At 40.3% G+C, this 9,339-nt stretch overlaps 1 pseudogene; it reads right to left on the bottom strand.

The window, feature by feature from the left end:
• Window positions 1-508: 508 nt before the first annotated feature.
• On the bottom strand, window positions 509-623 carry LOC113597854 (uncharacterized; annotated as a pseudogene).
• Between the last annotated feature and the right edge of the window lie 8,716 nt (window positions 624-9,339).

Raw genomic sequence — 9,339 nt, 5'->3', positions numbered from 1 at the left:
TGTACCAATGTTGGTTCATTAATTGTGACAAATGTACCAGACTGTTCTGAGATAGCAATAATAGGGGAAGCAATGTGAGGCATATGGGAACTCTGTGCTATCATCACAATTTTTCTGTAAATCCAAAACTTCTGCAACTTTAACATTTGTTTTTTAAAAAGTAAGGCCCAGGAATGGCCAGAGAGGTAGAATAAGAGAAGTGACAACATCAAAACCAAGGAAGAGTCTGGTTTCAAAATAGAGGGATGGGTCAACTGTGTGAATTGAAGACAGAACAAGTAAGATGCGATTAAAACGTCTCTCATGAAGTTGGCACGTGAGAGCTAAATTAGTGACTATTGCCTGAATGACAGGTGTAGATTCTTCTTTTGAGAAGTTTGGTTATGAGTTTAAAAGAGAGAGAGATGACTATAAAGAGAAATTGGTTGGAATAGTTTCCTCTCTCTTTTTAGGTCGGGGAAAACCATACTTATTTCTATCTACCTGCATACAATTTCTCCTATCTGGAGAAACCATGCTTCTCATCTCTGCTTGTCCACTTTCTATCATATTCTTGCACGGGGGCCATCTTAATCTTCTCTGTTTCGTTCCAATTTTAGTATATGTGCCGCCAAGGTGAACACTATCATATTCTTTAAGGCCCAGCTCCAGTCCTCTCTCTTCTCTTAACCCTTCTTCAATTCTCTTGCAGTGTCTATCAGTATGCACTATATATAAAGGCTACCATTTAAAGTATCTGTCTCACTGGATGAATTTGAATATTCTAGCTAACTCCAAGAAGCTGGTGATGATCAACTTGCTTCACCCCATAATCCTTACATGTGTTCAGTTTGTCTATATGGTGGTTTGTAAAAATCTTCCTGTGTCACTCCTCACAGTTGTCGGTATAGAATAAGCACTTACTAAATATTTATTGAATGAATGAGTGAGTGCGCATTCTGTTATCCCCTCTAGAAAGAAATCTTGAAGGAAGAGTTTGTTTTTCCTGATATGTCTCCCGATGTGTACTCAGAATAGGCTTCTTTCACTTAGTAATATGCACTGAAGCTTCTTCTATGGCTTTGCATGGCTTGGTAACCAACTCATGTCTTTTTAGCACTGAATTACATCCCAAATTCCGGATGTACCATAGCTTATTTATCCATGCACCTCCCAAAGGATATCTTGGTTGCTTTCAAGTTTTGACAGTGACGAATAAGCTTCTATAAAAATGTGCATGCTGGGTTTTTTGTGGACATAGTTTTTCAACTCCTTTGGGTAAATATCTAGGAGTGTGGTTGCTGAATAATATGGTAAGACTGTGTTGAGTTTCTTAAGTTTGTAACTGCCACACCGTCTTCCAAAATGCCCATACCATTTTGCATTCCCACCAGCAATGAAGGTGAGTTTCTGTTACTCCACAGCCTCACCAGTGTTTCACGGTGTCAATGTTTTGGATTTTGGCCATTCTAACAAGGGTGTAGTGACATCTCATTGTTTTAATTTCCATTTCCCTGATGACACATAATGTGGAGCATCTTTTCATATGCTTCTCTGCCATCTGTATATCTTCTTTGGTGAGGTATCTGTTAAGGTTTTTAGCCCATCTTTAAATTAGGTTGTTTTTTTTTCTCACTGTTGAGCTTTAGGATATATATGGTGTGTATATATATATATATATATATATATATATGTGTGTGTGTGTGTGTGTGTGTATATATACTATGATATATACTATGATAATAGTCCTTTAGCAAATATGTCTTTTGCAAATATTTTTTCCTAGTCTGTGGCTTGTCTTCTCATTCCCAGGACAGTGTCTTTGACACGGCAGAAGTCTTTAATCTTAATAAGGTCCAGCTTGTCGATTATTTCTTTATGGATCATACCTTTGGCCCCATAGTTGGTGCCTTTGGAAAAACTGAATAGTCTCGCTGTTGGATTCAATTTGTTTTGATGTTGTATATAATAACCATCACCAAATCCAAGGTCATATAGGTTTCCACCTATATTATCTTCTTGGAGTTTTACAGTTTTGCATTTTGCATGTAGCTCTCCAATCCATTTTGAGTTAATTTTTGTAATGTGTGTGAAGTCTGTGCTTCGATTCATAGTTTCGTGTGTAAATGTCCAGTTGGTCTAGCACCTTTTGTTAAAAAGACCATCTTTCCTGCATTGTATTGCCTTTGCCCCTTTGTCAAAGATGAGTTGACTATATATATGTGAGTCTATTTCTGGGCTTTCTATCCTTTTCCTGTTTTTGTTTATTCTTTTGCCAATACCACATTGTCTTGATTACTGTAACTTTATCCTAACTCTTGAAATCGGGCCGTATCGGTCTTCCAACTGTGTTCTTGGCCTACAATGCAGGGTTGGTTATTTTGTAATTTTTGTTTCTCTACATAAACTTCAGAATCAGTTTGTCAATATCCAAAAAAAAAAAAGTAACTCAGTGGGATTTAGATGGGGATTGCATTGGACCTACAAGTCAACTTTGGAAGCACTAATGTCTTGGCAATATTGAATCTACCATCACTTCTGAAGAATAATTTTGCAGGGTCCATAATTCTAAGTTGGTGTTTTCTTTTCTCTCAAAACTTTAAATATTTCGCTCCACTCTCTACTTGCTTGCATTGCTTCTGAGAAGTCAGATGTAAATTCTTATCTTTGTTCCTGTATAAATAAGGGATTTCCTCCCCTCTGGCTTCCTTCAAGATATTGTCTTTACCTTTCATTTTCTGCAGTTTGAATATAATATGCTTAGGTGTCGTTTTTTGGTTGTTGTTGTCACCGTTATTTATCTTTCTTGATGTTCTTTGGGCTTCCTGGATATGTGGTTTGGTGTCTGTGATTAATTTGGTGCAATTTTCAGTCATTGCTTCAAATATTTATTTTGTTCCTCTTTCTTCTCTTTCAGGTATTCACTTTACACACACATTATAACTTTTATGGTTGTCCCATGGTTCTTAGATATCCTGTTCTGTTTTTTTCAGTAATTTTTTTCTCTTCACTTTTCCATTTTTGGAGTTTCTATTACTGGGGCTCCTGGGTGGCTCAGTCAGTTAACTGTACAGCTCTTGATTTCAGCTCAGGTCATGATCTCACAGTCGTGAGATCAAGCCCTATGTCAGGCTCAGTGTGAAGCATGAAGCCTGCTTGGGATTCTCTCTCTGCTGCTCCCTGCTCATGTTCTCTGTCTCTCAAAATAAAGAAATACACTTAAAAAAAACGATAATTTCAAGCTCAGTGATTCATTCCTCAGCTGTGGTCAATCTACCAATGTGCCTATCAAAAGCATCCTTCATTTTTTACTCTGATTTTTTTATATAAATTTTTTTTAATTTTTAAATGTCTATTTTTGAGAGACAGAGAGAGAGAGACAGAGCATGAGCAGGGGGAGGGGCAGAGAGAGAGGGAGACACAGAATCGGAAGCAGGCTCCAGGCTCTGAGCTGTCAGCACAGAGCCCAATGTGGGGCTTAAACCCACGAACCACGAGATCATGACCTGAGCCAAAGTCGGACCCTTAACCGACTGAGTCACCCAGTCGCCCCTGGTACTGTGCTTTTTATCTCCAGTATTTATTTCCTATTCTATCTTAGAATTTGATCTGTCTGCTTACATTGCCACCTGTTCTTACCTGTTCTTGCATGCTGCCTACTTTATCCATCAAAGCCTTTTACGTATTAATCATAGTTATTTTAAATTCCCAGTCTAACAAAGCCAACATCCCTGCCATATCTGAGTCTTGTTGTGCTACCTTGACATTTTCTCTGATAGCTAGACATGATGTACTGGGCAAAAGGAACTGCTGTCAATAGGCCTTTAGTAATGTGGTGGCAACATGTCGGGGAGGGAGACTGGAAGTGTTCTATAGCCCTACAATTAGATTTCAGTTTTTTAGTGAGCCTATGCCTCTAGCCTGTGAACTTCCCAAGTACCTGTCCATTTATTTAACCCCCTTAGGTGGCACAGGATGGACATAGAGGGCTGGAGTTGCAGATTTCTCTTCCCTCTGGTTGGTTAGTCTCTGAAAACAAAAACCCAATAGTTTAGGTTCTGGTAAAATAATGTATCTTGAGGGAGGCCTTATTAAGAAGAATAGAATGTTCTAGCTTATTTCAAAATGGTTACTTTTCCCCTCCTCCCTCCTGCCAAAAGCCTGGGGGAATTTTTCTCTGACGTTCACTGCTAAAACCAGGTCAAGCTCCTAGAGATACCATTCACAAAAGTGTGGATCCCTCCTTATGATTGGCTCCTCCTGGAGTTTTTAATTCTCCAATTTGTCAACATTAAGCATCCCGAAATTTGTCAACTGTAATTCAGGGTTTTCTACTCCATCGCTGGTTCTGGCAGAGGCTTCTAGTTATGGGTTTCTGCTCTGGTAACCTGTGATTATTTGTATTCACCTGTCTCTCCCATTTGGGGGGTAACAGTTTGCCTGTGGCCTTACTTCTCTGATGGATCTAAGAAGAGTCGTTGATGTTTCCACTTGTTCTACATTTTTACTTGCTGGGATGTAGTGGCCACTTCCAAGCTCCTTACACGTTGGACTGGAAACCACACATCTCAGTCTTTTTAGTCTGCTATGACAAAAAGGACATCATCTGAGTGGCTTCAACAGCATTTGTTTCTCACAGTTCTGGAGATTAGGGAATCCAAGATCAGGGTGTCTCCAGGTTCTGTGTCTAATGAAATCCTTCTCTCGAGTCTCTTTGATAAGGGCTCCTCCCTCATGACTTCATAATGCCATGGGGAATTTGGCTTCAACCTTTGAATTTTGAGGCGACGCACACGTTCGGTCTATAGCACCAGATGGTCTGAGGTTTTCATCACACTGGGAAATATACCTTAAAACAAATGATATTCCAATCTAGAGAGCATGCTATGAATTCCTCACACTATTACCAAGAGATCAATGGTTTGGCAAAGATTGTGTTCACACAGGATATCGACAGTCACAAGAAAAACAATATCATCACTGGTCCTAGCATCAAGGAAAGACAAAATGAAGCCTCATGTAAAAGTAAAGTATCCTACAATCCCATGACAAACTCAGTATTCCTCACGTGCAGGTTTCTTAGCACACTTGCCCTGAAGAAGAGAGACTTTTTGTGTAGTTTTATCTGTTTGTTATTTTGTTAGCAGGCAACATCGGCAAAAGTTTTCCACTGTTTTTTGTTTTTTTTTTTAATGTTTATTTTGGAGAGAGAGACAGAATGCGAACAGGGGAGAGGAAGGGAGAAAGGGAGACACAGAGTCTGAAGCAGGCTCCAGGCTCCAAACTGTCAGCACAGAGCCCGACACGGGGCTCGAACTCACGAACCGTGAGATCATGACCCGAGCCCAAATCAGCTTAACCAACACAGCCGCCCAGGCAGGCGCCCCAAAAGTGTTCCACTGCTAGGCAGGTCATATGTGTCAAACCTCTCACATCCAGAGGCAGAGGAACTGATCTCAGGGGTCTTTCCCCACTGTTGAGCAGTGCGATGGCAGGGTCCCCTCGCAAAATAAAAGAGAACTTCCGAACGGGACCATTTGGACAGGTGGAAGACCCAACAACTTCTCATGTCTGAGTGCTTAGAGTCACTGTTTTCCTTTCTATTTTGTCAGTTGCCTGGTTGCCATTAAACTTGCCATGCCAGGTGGGATCATTGCTTTAGCGTCAGCACCCCAAAATAGGTAACCCTCCGTGTCATGGTACCTTCATCCCCAGAACTGCTTCAGATACCTTGCAGAAGACGTGTCTTTCTTCCAGCTATTTGGTGCGAGTACTTCCTTTTGAGCCATATGCTGTTATTACTAATTTGCTGCAAGACATGCTATTAGTAGCAAGACTAGTTTTACACAAACATGGGGTATACAGCCTCTTTGTGTTATTCCAGGGACAACAGGAAGTTGCCCTTCGCCAAAAATATCTCTCCAGCTTGTTCTATGAGGCCTGAAATCATTTAATGAGGACCTTGCATTCTCTTTCAGAATTAGAGATGCAGATGATAAATCAGATACTCTTGGGAGACAGAGCATTCCGGTTCCTACAGTATTTGGCTCATATCTCGGCAATCACACTTAACTATGTCACTTTACAATTTATCTGTTTGCTTGTTGGTCTACCTCCATGAGGTTGTGAATTCCTTGAGGGTATAGACTATGCTTCATTCATCTCTGACTCCTCAGGATTTTTACCAGTGCCGGGCAGAAAGCAAACACTCAGTAAACAACGTGACAAAGGAGTGAATTAATTAATGAGCAACTTTATACTTGTCGTGATGTCTAAAAGGACTGAGAAGAAGCCCTTTCCTGGGATTAGGGATAGAGGAGAAAACAAAAACTCTGTCGGGACCCAAAAAGAGGTGTAGGGAGAGAGTGAAGATAGTCATGACTATAGAATGTCCACTGTTAAAAAGACTGTCATCTTTTCCTAATGCAGGGTTACTTCATCCGCTTACTTTTCAAGGCGCTACATCTATGCTGATTGTTCTAAGAAAAAGAGTTAAACCATTGTCTAAATGTTTCATTTCTCAAAAAGTCAGAAAGACCTAGCTGAGTTTGCCCCCAAGGATTGAGCTTTGCTGCTCCTTTAGAAAATTAGCTCTCACTGCAGGAAGTGATTTGTGAGCAGTTTGAGAGAAGACCAACGTTATTAAAGTCAAATTCTGTATGAAATGAAAGCTCATCCAAAGTCCAGATCTGAATTAGAAAAATTAAAAGTCGCAGCCTGCCTGGTTCATTCGTATGTTCTAAGTGTCTTTAGAAATATGTTGCTGAAACGATCCAGTTGTAAAAATCCAGTAGGGTCATTATATTTTCATACAAACAAAAAAAGCCAACTCTAACCATTACATTTTCAGCTCTTAAAAAATTCCAAATAATTAATTTGTTTTGCAAGTATTTATTGAGCACCTACCATGGAACAACATCTAAACTCCGATTCTCCATGTGAGAGCTTGATTCCTCCTGACCCTGGGTGAGAAGGATGCAACGATAGATAGAAGAAGGACCAAAGTGTTTGTGGGGTATGTTGCTCGTTAATTTAAAAAATAAAACAGTCTTTTTAACCCTGTTCCTGTTATCAAAACAGCTGCCACAAACTAGCTGTGTCATTAGGAATCAGTTTTGGTCAAGAAGATAGAGGTCTTTGAGAGACTCCTTTTTAAAAATATTTTTTGTTTATTTTTGAGAGAGAGAAAGAGACGGAACATGGGTGGGGGGCGGGAGGGAGGGACAGAGAGAGAGGGAGACACAGAATCCGAAGCGGGATCCAGGCTCTGAGCTGTCTGCACAGAGCCCGACCTCATGAACAGTGAGATCAGGACCTGAGCCGAAGTCAGTTGCTCAACCGACTGAGTCACCCAGGCAGAAGGTCGTTCTATATTCTTGCCTTCTATATTCTATATTCTTGCCTTCTATATTCTATATTCTATGGCTCTATCATTATCTTCCTGTAAGATGGAAAGCAAATCAGTCAAGCTTTATGTGTCCATTTCTTCAAAGGCAAAGTAAGAATCATCTTCCCTGATATTTCTATACTATAACATGATTTTGATTATAAGATTTATATTAATAAAGAACAATAATATTAGTGAACATGTGGACACCCTTAGTGTTCTAGGCCCTTTTGTATAGTCTGATTTAACGCTCTCAACTCTACAACGTTATTGCTACTATTTTCAGTTAGTTTACAGGTAGAGAACACAGCTCGAAGAGGATAGATAAGTTGGAATCCAAGCTCAGATCTGTGTGATTCAAGAGTCTGACCTAGAGGTGACTAGGCCATTTAACATATTAGATTAGAGTTAGATATTATACCTTAGTATGAACTAATTTATTATATCCTGAGCTCTGGAACCCAAATGAAACAAACTGAGCTAATCCTACTGGATACGATTTCTAAACCTATGCCTCATCCTGCAACTTTAAGTTATCGCTGAAACAGATTTGATCACACAATTCACACTAAGATCCTACTACCTGATAAATGCTACTCTGTGTTACCCTTCTAAGGATCATCGAGCTACACCAGGAGACACGAGCCACAGGAATTGTGAAAAAGGCATTTTTAGATTTGAGTGTCTCTTTTAATACTCTGGATTACAGGGGCGCCTGGGTGGCTCAGTCAGTTGAGCGTCTGACTTCGACTCAGGTCATGATCTCATGGTCTGTGGGTTCGTGCCCCACGTCAGGCTCTGTGCTGACAGCCCTGAGCCTGGAGCCTGCTTCTGATCCTGTGTCTCCCTCTCTCTCTGCCTCTCCCCCATTCTCACTTTGTCTCACTCTGTCTCTCAAAAATAAATAAATGTAAAAAAAACTAAAAAAAAAATACTCTGGATTACAATCATGGGCAATCGCTTACTCAGCATATACACGGGGAACCAACATTGCAAAGCATCATATAATTATCTGTATAAGCTAAGACAGAGACTAGAGATGAGAATCTAGGAACATGGTTAGAGATCTGCTATTGTAGAGCCATGCCTAATCTATGTATACAGGAAACATTTGAGGATCTACTGTGTGTGAGGCATTTTTAAAAGAAATATTTCATTGGATGTCCTATGAGATATGTGTTATTATGCCTAATTTGGCAGATTCATTACCTGAGAATTAGAAAAAGTAGCTAATTTGTCCAAGGTAGCATAGCTAATAAATGTACAAATCAAAATCATAAAGGCATTGGTATATGTGGTGCTTCCTGGCCAACAGTAATTTCTCACTCTTTCTCTCCTAACGGATCCCCAATATGGTTCTGGCAGCAATATGTCCAGACCTACGAGGGGAATCATAATGATTTAAGCCAGCAATGGCAGCCCCATACCACTTTGCCCGTGACTAAAAATTGTCGGTGGCTTCTGAAAAAGGCACGGAAAAAGGAAGCCCTTTTGGCATTGCTGGTGCATCCTGCTTTGGACGCTGTAATGTGACAATGTGGTACTTGGAACCACAGCAGCCACTTTCAAACTGTGAGGGAAGACATCGCTGACTCCCCGAGGAAGGCAGTGGAAGGATCAAAGCAGCTTGTCTCCTTAATGACATTGTTAAGACACCAGCTCAATTCTGGGGCCACCTCCTTTTTGATGGCCCTGTGGTTCAGCTGCTATGAATTAGGCATGCTATTGTTTGCGGCCAGAAGCATTTTTAACAACTGTTATAAAATAGAGTATATGATAGAGGCAAATGAGCGGTATACCAATTAAGTGCTAGTTGAGAGCAAGAAGAGGTCCTGTAGGTTGAGTTCATCAGAAAGAGTTACATACAATAGGATGACCTGAGTCGGGTCTTGAAGGATAGTAGATACATTTAAAGATAGAAAGGGGTGCCTCTGTGGCTCAGTTGGTTAAGCATCTGACTCTTGCTTTTGGCT

The sequence above is a fragment of the Acinonyx jubatus genome, chromosome X (assembly GCF_027475565.1).
Source record: "Acinonyx jubatus isolate Ajub_Pintada_27869175 chromosome X, VMU_Ajub_asm_v1.0, whole genome shotgun sequence".
Taxonomy (NCBI): domain Eukaryota; kingdom Metazoa; phylum Chordata; class Mammalia; order Carnivora; family Felidae; genus Acinonyx; species Acinonyx jubatus.
The sequence above is the reverse complement of the archived record's forward strand: the minus strand, read 5'-3'. Positions and strand labels throughout refer to the sequence as shown.